This window comes from Manis javanica, chromosome 4 (genome assembly GCF_040802235.1).
Source record: "Manis javanica isolate MJ-LG chromosome 4, MJ_LKY, whole genome shotgun sequence".
Classification (NCBI taxonomy): Eukaryota; Metazoa; Chordata; class Mammalia; order Pholidota; family Manidae; genus Manis; species Manis javanica.
The window spans coordinates 47185631-47201631 of record NC_133159.1 but is presented as its reverse complement, the minus strand read 5'-3'; the positions used below and the strand labels follow the sequence as shown (position 1 = coordinate 47201631).

At 40.2% G+C, this 16001-nt stretch overlaps 1 pseudogene; it reads right to left on the bottom strand.

The window, feature by feature from the left end:
* Window positions 1–11061: 11061 nt before the first annotated feature.
* On the bottom strand, window positions 11062–11618 carry LOC108391504 (large ribosomal subunit protein mL42 pseudogene; annotated as a pseudogene).
* Window positions 11619–16001: the final 4383 nt, after the last annotated feature.

Sequence of the window (16001 nt, the reverse complement as noted above, 5' to 3'; positions counted from 1 at the left end):
TCCAAGGGTCAACTACCCAGGCAAGGCCCTGCTACCCAGGCAAGGCCCTGTTTTATCCATTCTGACCCCAGCACCCAACACAGGGCTTGGCACACAGAAACTTCTCTGTTGGATAAATGAAGAAAAGAACCAAAAAAAATGAAAACACACCCCCTCCCTTGTGTGTAGCAGTGGGGTTGAGTGTGAAAGAAGGAGCATGGTGTGTTGGAATTTGGCACAAATGGAGAAAATTAGAGCAGTGCCTCTCTAACTATCTGTGGGGAAGTCCTAGACTCCTCTTTTATCTCTGTGGAATGAACAACTGAGTTTATCACCTGAGGACTTGGTGCTACAGCTAATATGCATTTTGTACCACCAGCAACGCAACTTGTCTCTGTGAATTCAACAGCACCCTAGTCAGTATCCTGTACAATGAGACAAGGCACTGGTCACATGCTAGGAAATAGATCTCGAATTGCTATGAGAATTTCTAAAAGCTCACCCTTAGTTTCTGTGCTTATCTCATTGCAAACCAGAAACAAACCATTTACGGTCTAGTCTTGGTTCCTGAACCACACTGGCAGCAGAACATTTTGGAGCTTAGGCTCGGACCCATAGTTGGGTGAGCGCCCTACCAGATGTCTGTGATTAGGGAGAAGTCAACCTCTCCCACCCTCTTATTTGTTATCTTTAAAATGAGGAAAATAGCAATACTTCCCTTATGAGGTTATATTGAGGATCCAATGGAATCATTCATTCAGTATTCATTCAATAAACATTTACTGAGCTACTGTATGACAGATACTCTTATGCGCTGGGATGGAAGTAGTGAGTAAAACAGGCAAAAATCCCTGTTGTCATGCAGCCAAGTTGTGGTGAGGTGATCTATATAAAGAAGGTAGTCTAGTGCCTACAGTTTCCAGCTGTGTGTCATTTGGCAGGTCACTTCATTTTACCGTGAGTCAGTGGCTGAAAGTGGAGCAAAAATAACACCCACCTTCTATAATTGCCGTAAAGATCCAGTGAGATCAGAAAGACGGTCACTTGCTGTGACAGTAAATACAACTCAAAGTTAAGTGCAAAATATCATGTTTCTGGATCCTGTGGCTCAGAATTGTGGACTGTCCCAGCAGCTGTGTATTCAAGGTAGTGGGGAGCTTCCACCTGAAACAAGAGCAGGGTGCAAAAGCTGAGGGATGCAGCAGAGCCTCAGGAGCCACGTGGGAAGCCATTATCTAAGGCCAGACACAGGCAATGGAACAAAAAGACGAGCACGTCAAAAGGACTGAAGGAAGATGTCAAGGCTGAAGGGTAAACAAGTTTTTGGAATGAGGCAGATAAGAACCAGAAGAATATATACAGCACAGCTTATTGATTGCTTTGAGTGACAACCGGGGCATGTTGTATAGACATGAGGCTAAGTTTAAAGGAATGGGTTAGAATAAACACCACAACCAAGAGATGTTACTAGGAACACAGAGGGCCCAATCTGTAATCAGGTCCGTGGAGTAAGATTAAGACTAGGACTGGGAGATAAATCCAACGATCCAGGAACATGAAAAATAAAAAATGGCGCATGAAGCAAAGAGTAAGTTATGCTCAGAGGCTAGAATTGTTGCTGGATAACTTCTGTTAGCCCCTTCAGGTCTACTCTCTACCATTGTTCATCCTGCTCTGTACCCTGGGAGGCAGACTAAAGGGACCTCTTACCATCTGGTTTCTGAATGAGTGCAGCCAATGGGGAAGACAGGCTGGAGACTGGAAGGAAGCTGGGGAGGGAGCAGAGGGAGGTCAAAGGATTTGTTTCCCCAGGTTCCTCTCCTCAGGACATTGTGGGATGTCTGTATCTCTCAACAGGAAGTCTTTGTCCCCATTATGCTCTCTGGGTTCTGTTCCTTGCCCTCACCCCTTTAGACCTGGAGATGTCAGGGAGCCCCACCTATTACTAGCCCTAAGGTGCCACACTATCCCCTGTGGTTTCCTTCTACCCTGCCCACACTTTGTAAACAATCCTATTATCCTCATCAAGTGAGCCATCTGTTCTCTGCTGGGGTCCCGACTGGAAGCTCCAGGGCTTATGTCCAAAGCTCTGTCTTACTGTGTTCTGTTTGATAAACTGGGGCTGGGTCAGCCTAATTTAAAGTGATAGTGTTTGGCAGATCCAAAGTAGGCAGTAAGGCAGGCTGGAGGCAGGACTTGGAAGTCGTCATGTTAGGGTCTTGACTGAAAACTGGGATGGATCCCATCAGTTGAAATAAAGTGCTGATAGTTAACATTGCACTTACTGTGTGCCAGGCCCTGTTCTATGCACAACATGTCTGTGGGCACCTCTAACCCTCGTGAAAAGGCTATAACATAGGTAGTGCTGCCAAAGCCAATTTACAAAATGAGGAAACCCAGGACAGGGAGGCACAGTGACTTGCCAGAGCTTACACAGCTATTAAGTGGCTGTACCTGGGGTCTAAACTCAGTCAGCACCACTCCAGAGTCCGTGGTCCTAACTAACAATCCTCTGCTCTCTAAATCTGCATTATTCACTTCCAAGTACTGGACCTGTCCTTTCCTTGTTCTCTTACTCAGTCTGAAAATTGCCAGTAACACCCTTTGCATTGTGACTTCAGCACTTCAATAAGCTTTAGCACATTCTGAACCTTGTGTTTCTGCTGGTTTAGTTCTTACAGGTTCTGGGGTGTTTACATTTATCTTAAGGCTGAATGCCCAGCCCAAAGCCCAGTAGTCAATGTGTAGTGGAGGCTGGCCTGAAGCTGATTCTTCCTAAGCTTCTCTATTCTACCTCATGAGCCTCGGCAGTTCCTGCAGGGCGGGGACGGCGCCTCTCCTTTCACTGCCATATTTCAGTGCCTACTTCATGGTATGAACATGATAATCACTTTCTGAGTAAATGAATAGTTTTGACGTATACTTTACAATTCAGACCTCATTAGAAGGTGTCCAGGAAAACCATATTATTTTCTTTACACACTCTTCTTTTATCAGAACCCATAACTGTGGTAGGATCAGAACTGCCTTTTTGCATCTCCCAGCCCTCTTGGGCCACCTTCTTTTCTTAGACCTGGACACAGAAAAGGATAGGGCTTGTGTAGTATCACCTTGACCTCATCTGCAGGTCCATGAGCTTTCGCAGCTAGTGATTACAGGGCCTGATCGGAGCGTTTGCTTGCTTTCTTTTTCTTACATTGGTTATGGAAGTGGTTAGATGCTAATGCTCTTATTACATACAGTAAGACATACCTGGGTCTGAATCCCTACTTTGTCATTTAACTGTCTATGCATTGCCTAACCATTGTGTGTTTCAATTTCTTTATCTATACAATGGTTATAATAATAGTATCCACTTCTCAAGGTTTTTGTGAAGATTAAATGGGATAATAGGTACCTATTAGTTCAGTTCTACTCAGAAGCAGGTATCAATCCTGAATTAGAAGCACAAGAGACATATTAGATGCAGTACCTGTGAAAGATAAAGTAGAAAGGGAGCAGGACTCATCAGGAGCTGCAGACTGTGATGCAGTTCCTTGTGAAGGGAAAGGGTGAAGGACACAAAGTTGGGTAGAAAGAGTGCCAGACTATGGCTCAGCTCTGACTAAGTATGGACCAGGCCGACAAGGAGCTCTGATACCAAGACTGCCCATAGAGGATTTTTGCATTGGGCAGAAATGGGCAGGCCCTAATATCCCCACTGTGCTCAGTCTTTGATTAGAACTGCTAGGAAGTATTGTATCTCCACAGCTCCCAAAGTATATAAAGTTTTCAGCACAGCTCCTGGCCACAAGTAAATACTCAATAAATGCTAGCTATTGGCACCATCATTTCTATTTGGAGCCCAAGGAATGGAAATAAAGATTATTATTCCTTGTACTATGGTTAGCTGTGCATGCCTATCTTAAAGAAATTATTCACTAGATACTGTTAAAAATGGCAAGGCAGATTTTATCCTGTTTACACAGACTGCCCAGTTATTCAACCCTGAGTTCAGACCCCTGTGGACTCTGCTTATTGCAAATTGAGAAATTCAGGAGGCCCACTGACTAGGTGCCTACAGGTATCTCACAGGTATACCATGGGCTGGTACTGACCATTAGGGTTAGTAGTTTAGTAATTCTACTCCTACACAAATGAGGAACTTCATATCTTGGCACACCTGTAATGCATTTGTGGCAGTATTGGCTGGGAAGAACTGTTCCATTAAAATATCATCTCCATTTTACAGCTAAGAAAACTAATGCTCAAAGAAGCTCTAAATCTAAGCTTTTTCCTATTATCACTTTTATCCTTTAGCTAAATTCCAGTCTCTCCCCTGGCACTTTATCTGATAAGACTATCATTTAAATTTGAAGGAGGGATTAAACAATTTCCAGATAAGCAAAAGCTGAGAAAATTTACCTTCCACAAACTGTCTCTACAGTGTATTTTGGAGGGACTGCTATAGATGGAAGTGTTCCTAAGATTTAATAGCTGTCACCAGAGGTAATAAACCACAGTAAAGAAAGTGGAACAGTTAATTACTAAGCAAATGTACAATTAAATCAACTATCTCCAAAGTCAATCAAGGGATAGACAAAGAGTACAGAATATGATACCTAATATATTAAGAATGGAGGAGGAAGAAAAAGGAGGAGAAAAAAAGAACCTTTAGATTGTGTTTTTAATAAGTTAGGCTCTTAGATAGTAAAGAAGTTCACCTTGAACCTTTGGTAACCATGAATCTAAAGGCTGCAATGGCAATAAGTACATACCTATCAATAATCACCCTACATGTAAATGGACTGAATGCACCAATCAAAAGACACAGAGTCACTGAATGGATAAAAAAAACAAGACCCATCTATATGCTGCCTACAACAGACTCACTTTAAACCCAAAGACATACACAGACTAAAAGTGAAGGGATGGAAAAAAATATTTCATGCAACTAATAGGGAGAAAAAAGCAAGAGTTGGAATACTTCTATCAGACAAAATAGACTTCAAAACAAAGTCACAGAGACAAAGAAGGACATTACATAATGATAAAGGGGTCAATCCAACAAGAAGATGTAACCATTACAAATATTTATGCACCCAACAAAGGAGCACCTAAAAATTGAAACAAATACTAACAGAATTAAAAGGGGAAATAGAATGCAATGCATTCATTCTAGGAGACTTCAACACTCCACTCACTCTGAAGGACAGATCAACCAGACAGAAAATAAGTAAGGATACAGAGGCACTGAACAATACATCAGAACAGATGGACCTAACAGACATCTACAGAAATCTACACCCAAAAGCAGCAGAATACACATTCTTCTCAAGTGCACATGGGACATTTTCAAGAATAGATCATATACTAGGCCACAAAAAGAGCACTGGTAAGTTAAAAAACATTGAGATTCTACCAACCAGTTTCTCAGACCACAGAGGTAATGAACTAGAAATAAATTACACAGAGAAAATGAAAAATCCCACATGGAGGCTTCACAACATGCTCCTAAATAACCAATAGATCAATGACCAAATAAAAACAGAGATCACACAATATATGGAGACAAATGCCAGCAATAATTCAACACCGCTAAAATCTACAGGATGCAGTGAAGGTGGTGCTAAGAGGAAAGTATATTGTAATACAGGCTTATCTCAGGAAAGAAGAATGATCTCATATGAACACCCTAAACTCACAATTAACGAAACTAGAAAAAGAAGAACAAATGAGGCCCAAAGTCAGTAGAAGGAGGGACATAATAAAGATTAGAGCATAAATAAATAAAATCGAGAGGAATAAAATAGAAAGAATCAATGAAAGCAGGAGCTGGTTCTTCAAGAAAATAAACAAAATAGATAAACCCCTAGCCAGACTTATCAAGAAAAAAAGAGAGTCTACACACATAAACAGAATCAGAAATGAGAATGGAAAAATCACGACAGACACCACAGATATACAAAGAATTATTAGCGAATACTATGAAAAATTATATGCCAACAAACTGGATAACCTAGAAGAAATGGACAACTTGCTAGAAAAATACAACCTTCCAAGGCTGTCCCAGAAAGAAACAGAAAATCTGACCAGACCAATTACCAGCAACGAAATTGAATTGGTAATCAAAAAACTACCTAAGAACAAAACCCCTGGACTAGATGGATTCACTGCTGAATTTTGTTAAACATTTAGTAAAGATCTAATACCCATCCTCCTTAATGTTTTCCAAAGAGTAAAGAAGAGGGAATACTTCCAAACTCACTCTATGAGGCTAGTATCACTCTAATACCAAAACCAAGCAAAGACACCACAAAAAAAGAAAATTACAGACCAATATCCCTGATGAACATAGATACAAAAATACCCACAAAATATTAGCAAACTGAATTCAAAAATACATCAAAAAGATCATCCATGATGATCAAGTAGGATTTATTCCAGAGATGTAAGGATGTAGAAAATCCATCAATATCATCCACCACATCAACAAAAAGAAGGACAAAAACCACGTGATCTTCTCCATAGATGCTAAAAAGCATTTGACAAAATTCAACATCCATTTATGATAAAAACTCTCAACAAAATGGGTATAGAGGGCAAGTATCTCAACATAATAAAGGCCATATATGACAAACCCACATCCAGCATTATAGTTAACAGTGAGAAACTGAAAGCTTTTCCTTTAAGATTGGGAACAAGACAAGGATGGCCACTCTCCCACTATTATTCAACATAGTACTGGAGGTCCTAGCCCTGGCAATCAGACAAAACAAAGAAATAAAAGGCATCCAGATTGGTAAAGAAGAAGTTAAACTGTCCCTGTTTGCAGATGACATGACATTGTACATAAAAACCCTAAAGACTCCACTCCAAAGCTACCAAAACTAATAACTGAATTCAACAAAGTTGCAGGATACAAAATTAACACACAGAAAAATGTTACATTCCTGTACACTAATGATGAACTAGCAGAAAGAGAAATCAGGAAAACAATTCCATTCACAATTGCATCAAAAAGAATAAAATACCTAGGAATAAACCTAACCAACGCGGTGAAAGACCTATACTCTGAAAACTGCAAGACACTCATGAGAGAAATTAAAGAAGACTCCAATAAATGGAAATACATCCTGTGCTCATGGATAGGAAGAATTAATATTGTCAAAATGGCCATCCTGCCTAAAGCAATCTATAGATTCAATGCAATTCCTATCAAAATACCAACAGCATTCTTCAACAAACTAGAGCATATCATTCTAAAGTTCATATGGAACCACAAAAGACCCTGAATAGCCAAAGCAATCCTGAGAAGGAAGAATAAAGCTGGGGGACTATGCTCCCCAACTTCAAGCTGTACTACAAAGCCACAGTAATCAAGACAATTTGGTAGTGGCACAACAACAGACCCATAGACCAATGGAACAGACTAGAGAGCCCTGATATAAACTCAACCATATATGGTCAATTAATAAGTATGGAGCCATGGACATACAATGGGGAAATGACAGCCTCTTCAATAACTGGTGTTGGCAAAACTGGCCGCTACATGTAAGAGAATGAAACTGGATTATTGTTTAATCCCATACACAAAAGTATACTCAAAATGGATCAAATACAGAATGTAAGTCATGAAACCATAAAACTCTTAGAAGACAACATAGGCAAACATCTCCTGAATATAAGCATGAGCAACTTCTTCCTGAATGCATTTCCTCAAGCAAGGGAAACAAAAGCAAAAGTGAACTCACGGGAGTACATCAAACTAAAAAGTTTCTGTATGGCAAAGGACACCATCAACAGAACAAAAAGGCATCCTACAGTATGGGAGAATATATTTGTAAATGATATATATGACAAGGGGTTAACATCCAAAATATATAAAGAACTCACACGCCTCAACACCCAAAAAGCAAATAACCTGATTAAAAACTGGGCAGAGGATATGAGGAGACAGTTCTCCAAAGAAGAAATTCAGATGGCCAACAGACACATGAAAAGATGCTCCACATCACTAATCATCAGCAAAATGCAAATTAAAACCACAATGAGATATCACCTCACACCAGTAAGGATGGCCAGCATTGAAAAGACTAAGAACAGCAAATGCTGGCAATGATGCAGAGAAAGGGAACCCTCCTACACTGCTGATGGGAATGTAAGCTAGTTCAACCATTGTGGAAAGCAATATGGAGGCTCCTCAAAACTCAAAACAGAAATAACATTTGACCCTGGAATCCCACTGCTTGGAATTTACCGAAGGCATACAATTTCTCAGACTCAAAAAGACATATGCACCCCTATGTTTATTGCAGCGCTATTTACAATAGCCAAGATATGGAAGCAACCTAAATGTCCATCAGTTGATGAATGGATAAAGATGAAGTGGTACGTATATACAATTGAATACTATTCAGCCAAAAGAAAGAAACAAATCCTACCATTTGTAACAACATGGATGGAGCTGGAAGATATTATGCTCAGTGAAATAAGCAAGGCAGAGAAAGACAAGTGCCAAATGATTTCCCTCATTTGTGGAGTATAACAACGAAGCAGAACTGAAGGAACAAAATAGTAGCGGTCTCACAGACTCCAAGAAGGGACTAGTGGTTACCAAAGGAGAGGGATGTGAGAGGGTGGGTCGGGAAGGAGGGAGAAGGAGACTGAGGGGTATTATGGTTAGTACACATGGTGTGGGGGGTCACGGGGAAAACAGTAGAGCGCAGAGAAGGCAAACAGTGAATCTGTGGCTTCTTACTACACTGATGGACAGTGCCTGCATTGTGGTATGCGTGGGGACTTGATAATATGGGTAAATGTAGTAACCACATTGTTTTTTCATGGGAAACCCTCATTAGAGTGTGTATCAATAATACCTTAGTAAAAAGTTTTTTTAAAAAGGGCTTATTGAAAAATAACTCGTTCAATCCAAAGGAATGAATATCTAATTGTATGCCTTTCAGATAGTTGAATAAAAGGCTAAGGGAGATCACTTTTGAGGTCAGTCCCTCCCAGGAAACCATGCTTAGGCCACTGCTTATAGTTTGGGCTCTACACAAATATACATGGGACCCTTGAATTTTACTGTGAAGGAACATGTTTCCTGGAAGAAAATTTGCTAGAATGTCATTCTGTCTGCAAAGTGAAGGGTATTTATACTGTGGAATTTATACTAGTGTCTCCTTTTCTCCTTTTACACGTGGCTAAATCCCTTGTATTGTTCAAGGCCCAGCTTGAATGCCACTGCCTCTGTGAAGTGCTTGCTGTTGGTCTCCTCCATCTCTATAGAACTAACCATCCCCTTCCTTTTCTGTTCTTGTAGTGGCGTGTTTATCTAGGTCCCTGATGTGGTCCCTGGCCAACTCTACAACTCCCTTCTTAGTACCCTTTCTTCTCATTTATGCTCTAGCAATGCTGTTCATCCCCTCCTACACACATATCACCTCATCCCCCAAATGCTGCTTCATGCTTCCCTGGCTATGTGTATGCTGTTCCATTCATATGGAAGGCCTTACCCCACTCCTCTTTCTAGCTAACTTTCTAGGCATCTTCCAAGACTCAGTTCTCATCTGAGTCAAGTACTACAGCTGTATGGTTCACTAGTGTGCTTCAAGCTCCTAGCATGCCATCTGGAATATAGTAGAAACTCAGGGAATACTGGTTGTATGCATAACAAATGAATTTCCTCCAAGAAACACTTTCTCTGATACTCATTCCCTAATTTGAGTTGGGTGTCAGTCTTCTCTGCCCCTGTATCATGCTGTTCTTATCTTCTCATTTACCACTTTATATTGAAAAGTGTCTGTGTGTATGTCTAGTTCGCAACCCTTCCCCCACCACTAAATTCTGATCTTCTCAATGGCAGGAGCTGGGTTTCATTCATCTTTAGGCTCCCATATCTAGTAAAGTTCCAGGTATGCAGTAGGCCCTAAATAATGCTGAATAATAAATAATGAAATTAACCTAGATGATTACTATTCTTAAGATGTTATATTATGGTAAATAATTTTCTTACTTTCTTTTTCACTGACTTGGAGCTCCCAATACTCCAATGCATAGTTATTATTTGATTTGGAAAATAAATTACCCTGTGGAGTTGAGAGAACATTAGTTGAAGAATCACCTTCTAATTCTGATGTTGCAACATGATGATTGTTGACCTTGGGAAAATCAATGGACTCTTTGAAACTCAATATTATAATCTGCTAAACAGGTATTAAAATTCTCTATCTTAGTTTAGTTCTCCCAGGCATAGACTTTCAGACAAGGAGTTGGATTATGTAGTTCACCTGGGGAGCACAAGTGAGGGAGAAGGGAAAGTGAGACATGGAAGAGACATAAGTTAGTAACATGTGCATTAATGATGAATTGCAGCAGTGGACACAAGGAGGGCCCAGTCCTGCTGGGGAAACTCTGAGAAACCCTGTAGAAGATGTCTCAGAACTGTATCTAGAGATGAGCTGGAACCTAGGGGTATTGCTCCATTACCCTCATTCCCCACTGGCTGAAGATTTTCCCTGGGGTATTAACTTCCTCTCAGATCTGCAGCCAAGCAAGCTCCACTAAGTGGCCAAGAAATCCTTAGATAGAGGAGCTGTGAAATGCAGGGACTTGAGATGGAAAGCTGTTAACATACTGGAAACTGATTGCTACAGAGACAGGGGGCCTCAGGTGGGCTGTGGAATAACAGGGTGAGACATGAACAACATCTGTCCACCAGCTCATTGTGTCCTGGGATTATGAACCAAATTCTTAGAAAGGAAGATGCTTTGTCAATTTAATACATGATTAAAGATCAGCTTTTAAAATGTACTACTTTTGTTTTTAAGAACCATGCACATTTTTATTAATCATTTTTATAGTACTAATGTTATTTGGTTTATAATGTAAAAATACTTTATCATACTAGACATATAAAAACAAATCATAGACTTTAATATTTCAAAAGAAAAATAAGATGAAATAGGTTTCTGTAAATAGGAATGTCAAATCCAGAATTACTTAATACACATTCTAATTATGAAATTGTACTATATAACATATTAGTAAATATACCCAATTGCATTTTCTCATGGCAAATGAGACACAGGGTAACATTTCTCTTTGACTTCTGAAAACCTCAGTATCATCTATCTTTTGGTGGATTCAGTTTCATACGACGTCTATGATACTGTCCATGAGGATACCAACGGTGCTTAGTAGTAAAGAACATTTCGCTAAGTTGTTCTATCATGGGTCCTTGCTCAATGTGTTCATCTTTTTCTACTAATCTGGTTTTCAGCACTTGATCACGTGTTTCTTCATCATTATGCACAGGATCTGGCTGAGGGATAGGTTTGGTGTGTTCATATGGAATGTCCACAGAAGGGTGGTAGCACACTATTGTCCTGCCATCAGATGTCAAAGCCAGCTCTACCTTGCAATTATAGTCCTCTGGAAGACAAGAATATGTAGATTTATGACTAACACAACATAAAGCTCCATTTTGAATTGAAATTAAATGTTTCAAGACAGTCTTGTTTGATATCGCCCATTTTGCTGCGGCTAATGCCATGGTGAATCAAGATGTTTATCAGGTGAGAGGAAAGATCATTTGAAGAGAAACTGCTTTTAAACTCTGCTTGTAGGCATACCCATTTTCATCCCTTGACCGCTGCTCACCACAAGCCTGCCATCTTGCCTCCTAACATGTACTGCTTCCTTACATTTGCACATCTCTTCCCAAACCTCATCTTGCCTCTTCCAGCTCTCCCCTCCCTCCTCCTCTTCGTGGACTGTTCCTGTTGAATTAGCCTAATCAAACCCAACTTGTTTGCTCCTGAGAGGTCCTTGAGGAATCCACAGAGCACTGGTGATGGTCATTGTTTCTCCAAGAGAATCTGAACCCTCCAATAATGAGTGCCCATTCAGAGTTCTTTTCTCTTTCTGTCCAAGAGCCAGCTCCTCCTTTCCCTCCCTGTCACCCACACAGGCACCCAGTGACCAGTGAGCACCCACCCTGGGAGGGCCAGTTCTTTCCTCCACAGAGAGATAGCTACACGGGATGCTGCTATCACAAACCCTCCTTACCAGAAAGCTTGGGAATCTTGAAAGATCCTCATTGTGATACTTTGCCCTGCTTGTCAGCTCCCTGGCAAGGACACCTCAGATTCAGCTTTATAACGAGGTTTCCGTGTAGTTTGTTCAAAGAATTCTTTGCATCTTGGACATGTTTCTCCGAACAATATCAGTTTCGGTTTTGTGGTATAGAATTAAATATTCCAGGAATAGAGATGCTTAGGGAATGACTATCCTACTTGATAGAACTTTTTAGGTAATTATGACTTGATCTTTTCTGAAAAAGGAAAATCTTAAATATTCATATGCTTTGATCCAACAACTTTATATCTTGGCATGTATTACAAGGAAAAGCTCCAATATAAAATGCTTTACACACAGAGAGATGTTTGTCACAAAATTATTTGCAAATGTAATGATGGCTAACCGTGCAGTGATCAAATCTTATGAAGAATTTGTAACAGTGGGGGGAAAAAGGTGCTACACAACATTCAGAGAAAAAAATGGATTTCAATATCGCATGCACAGTTCAATCATCCCAATGAAAATAAACTAAATAAAAATGATGCTAGAAAAAAGACAAGAATATTATATCAAAAAGTTAATGGTGGTTGTCTTACATGCTAGGATTGTAGGAGATTTTTTTCTCCTTTTGATTTTCTTGTATTTTTATATTAAGCAGACATTTCAGTTCAAAGGATACTTACTTTTCAATGTTACATAAAAATGTTTGTGTCCAAAATTGAGTAAATAGTATCTTTACAATTGAGAAAGCATATGCATGGGAAAAAAGGCTGGAAGGAAGTACAGAAATGATCATTGTTGCTGTGATACACAGGCAGAGATTCTTAATTCTAGCTCTATGTCAGAGCTGTCTAGGGACAAGGATAAAATATAGGATCCCAGGATTCATCCTCAGAGATGCAGTAAGTCAGGTAGAGTCCTGGGATCCCTAATTTTGACCAGCTTCTGGTGATTCTACAATTGTTTATCCATAGAGTAACATTGTGCAGCTGCTGTCATTGGGGAACTTGGAAATCTTTTCCCTATATAAATGGCAGTCTTGTCAAATTACTTTTACAACTAGAAAATACAAAAGCACACATGAATCTAAGTGTTCAGCAGTATGGAAAGGGCCTCCTTCCAATTTTGTAATCTGCTCTTGTCTTTTAGCATTAGGAATTTCTCTTCTTATTAATAATAATTATTTTAGTGGTTACATATCATATACTGTAAACTATTAACCAGTCTTCTGCTCTGGAAGAAGTGTCCCAGGAGGAACAGCTGAAGAAATTTTCATTTTAAGAGCAAAGATACCTAAAAATAGAGTAAGTCTTGGGGGGCAAGTTTGTTTCCCATGATCCCAGCAGGTAAAACCATGACCAGTGAGTGTAAATTGCCATTAGACCAATGATGGTTTTCAAAGCTGCAGTTGGCACACCCTTGGCCAAGATGCTTTAAATAGGGCCTGGGTGTCAGATATTTGAGATTATTCCTGATCATTTCTAGGGTCTTTTCAGCCCTAATATGTCCTGGGATCATGATATCTATTTTCCCTCTACTTAACCAGAATACATTGCTTCCTGCCCTGGGTAAGCCTATTTGCAAGGCTAATACAATCAAAATTTTACTAAACTGATTGTGGTTTATTCCAAACAGTGCCTAATTCAAAACAACGGCTCATCCCCAGCTGAGTTGGGCCCTATTTGTTCCTGGGTAAAAACAAATAAATAAATAAACAAACCAATATACGAAAACCCAAACATAAGCAGATAAATTAGGGGTACAATTATTTGCAGAACAAAAGGATTCCCCACAGGGCTCCTTTAAATTGTGAACTCTCCTATGGCAGTACAGTGTAATTAAATTAACCAAAATGTGGTTAACACCCAGCCCTCTTTCGTCTCTTTTGTGGGCCTTGTCTAGTTCCCTCATCTCCTTCTAGACTAAATCCTTTGATCTCTACTTGAAGGCTCAGTCCTGCCCTGGGATTTGAGTACCAACCTCCCTTCACGAAGAAATGATGTGGGATTCTATGTGCTCTCCTTGGGAAGGTGTCACCTCACCTTGCTCTGGTTTAGACATCACCTTTTGAGTTTCAGTCCTGATGACTGGACACCTGTGTTAGCCTTTGCAGAGCCTGAGTCCCTGTATTGCTAATCTGTGTAAGATCAGGTCTGTTTTTGTTCTTACCTACTCTTCTCATCTCCATGTACTATACTATGTCAGCCAGTGTCTAAGTTGGGCCATCAGTAGGCAGGAATTCAATATGATGAACTAATTACAAGTGTTGGAAGAATTGAAAAGCCAAATGGGGCTAAATGAGACAGCCTTGAGATTAGCAACAGCAGGAAGCAGCTACCACCCTTAGGCTCAGCTGATGAAGAGAAAAGGAGGTGCAGGATCTGGAGCCCAGGAGGAGGAACCATCCAGAACCCAAGAGGGAGGCTCCTTGGAAGGAGGTAGGACCACAGAGGGAGAGATGTCAGGTGAGTTGGAGTCCTGGAGGAGGTAGGGCCACCTCTTCCTGTCCTCTAGTCTCCTGCCTGTTCTTCTTACTGGCTGAATTTAGCCGAAAGCCAGTAAGCAAGGGATGTTTGTGAATATAATTTGTAGGAGTCATTCGTGAGCAATAAGAGCAGAACAGAGGAAAGCAGGGGAACAAACCTGGATGCCAACAGGCAAAATGCCTAGTACAACTCAGAAACTAGAACTGGGAAGCTGGGAGTTTGATTCAGGACTTGGTGACACCAAAGCCCTCCAGAGCAAGGATAAAAAGAGCAAAAAAATAATAAAAATGACAACAGCTAATATTTACCACTTACTTTCTGTAGTCACTTTCTAAGAACTTTACATATACAAATTTAACTAGTGCTCACAACAGCTCTATGAATAATGAGCTCTAGCATCTCACTTTATAGACGAGGAAGTAGAAACTTAGAAAAGTTAAGCAATTTTCTCTAGGAAATGGCTGAGTCCATACCTGAACATAGGCAACATTAAGAGCCCCTGTGCTTACCCATCCAGCCTACTTGAGTCTGTTTGACTTTGCAAAATTCTTGGCAATTTCCCTAATTATCAACTTCCTTGCTTTGGAAAGACCAATGACATTACCCATTTCACTGAGCTTCTGTGAAGATTAAATGATATAATGCATATAAACTATGAATACAATGCCTGAATCATAGACGGCATTAAAAATAATTGGAGTTTCTATGCTTTCATTCATTTCTCCTCCTCAGAAAGGGGAAGTGCCTGAGTGGTTTTCTTGGTCAGACCCATCTCAGGCTCCCCATTTGTCCTCCACTGTTCTTTACCCCCTGATCAAGGCCTTGTTAGGGCTCATATCCACCATCCAGTGTCTCTCTTTGACATTTCATGGCCGTTCTCCCCCTTGATGTAGACAACATTCTTGAGAAATTGATTTTCTTGTACTAATAATGAGAGTGTTAGGCTCTTGTTATTGCTTGTCTTAGTGAGATGTCTATAATAAGGAGAGATTAATGTTCACATTCTCAATGTCATCTGTGCTAATCAAAGGCCTAAGTCTGCCTTGAGTATCTCAAAACCATCCCTTAGTTTTAGTGGAGTCAGATTTCTTGATGTTCCTGCTCCTCCTTTCTCCCTCCTCAAGCTACAGTGTCCTGAAATATAAAATGGAGAGGCCAGAATCTTCTTTTCCCAGCTCTAAGGTAGTGATAAAGATTAAATGAGATCACAGTAGATAAAATAATAAAAGCTAACATCTTCACAGTGTTTACTATGTGCTGGGCATATACACTGACTTATTACCACATCCTGTTGAGTAGATGCTCTTATTATTCTCATTTTATGGATGATGTACCTGAGGCACAGTCAGATTAGTTATTTTGCCCAAGATTACAGAGCTAATAAATGACAGAGCAGAATTTGAATTCAAGACAGTGTGGGACCAGAGTTAAAAAGATGTAGTAGACCCTCTGGGCCTCACTTCCTTGTGTGAA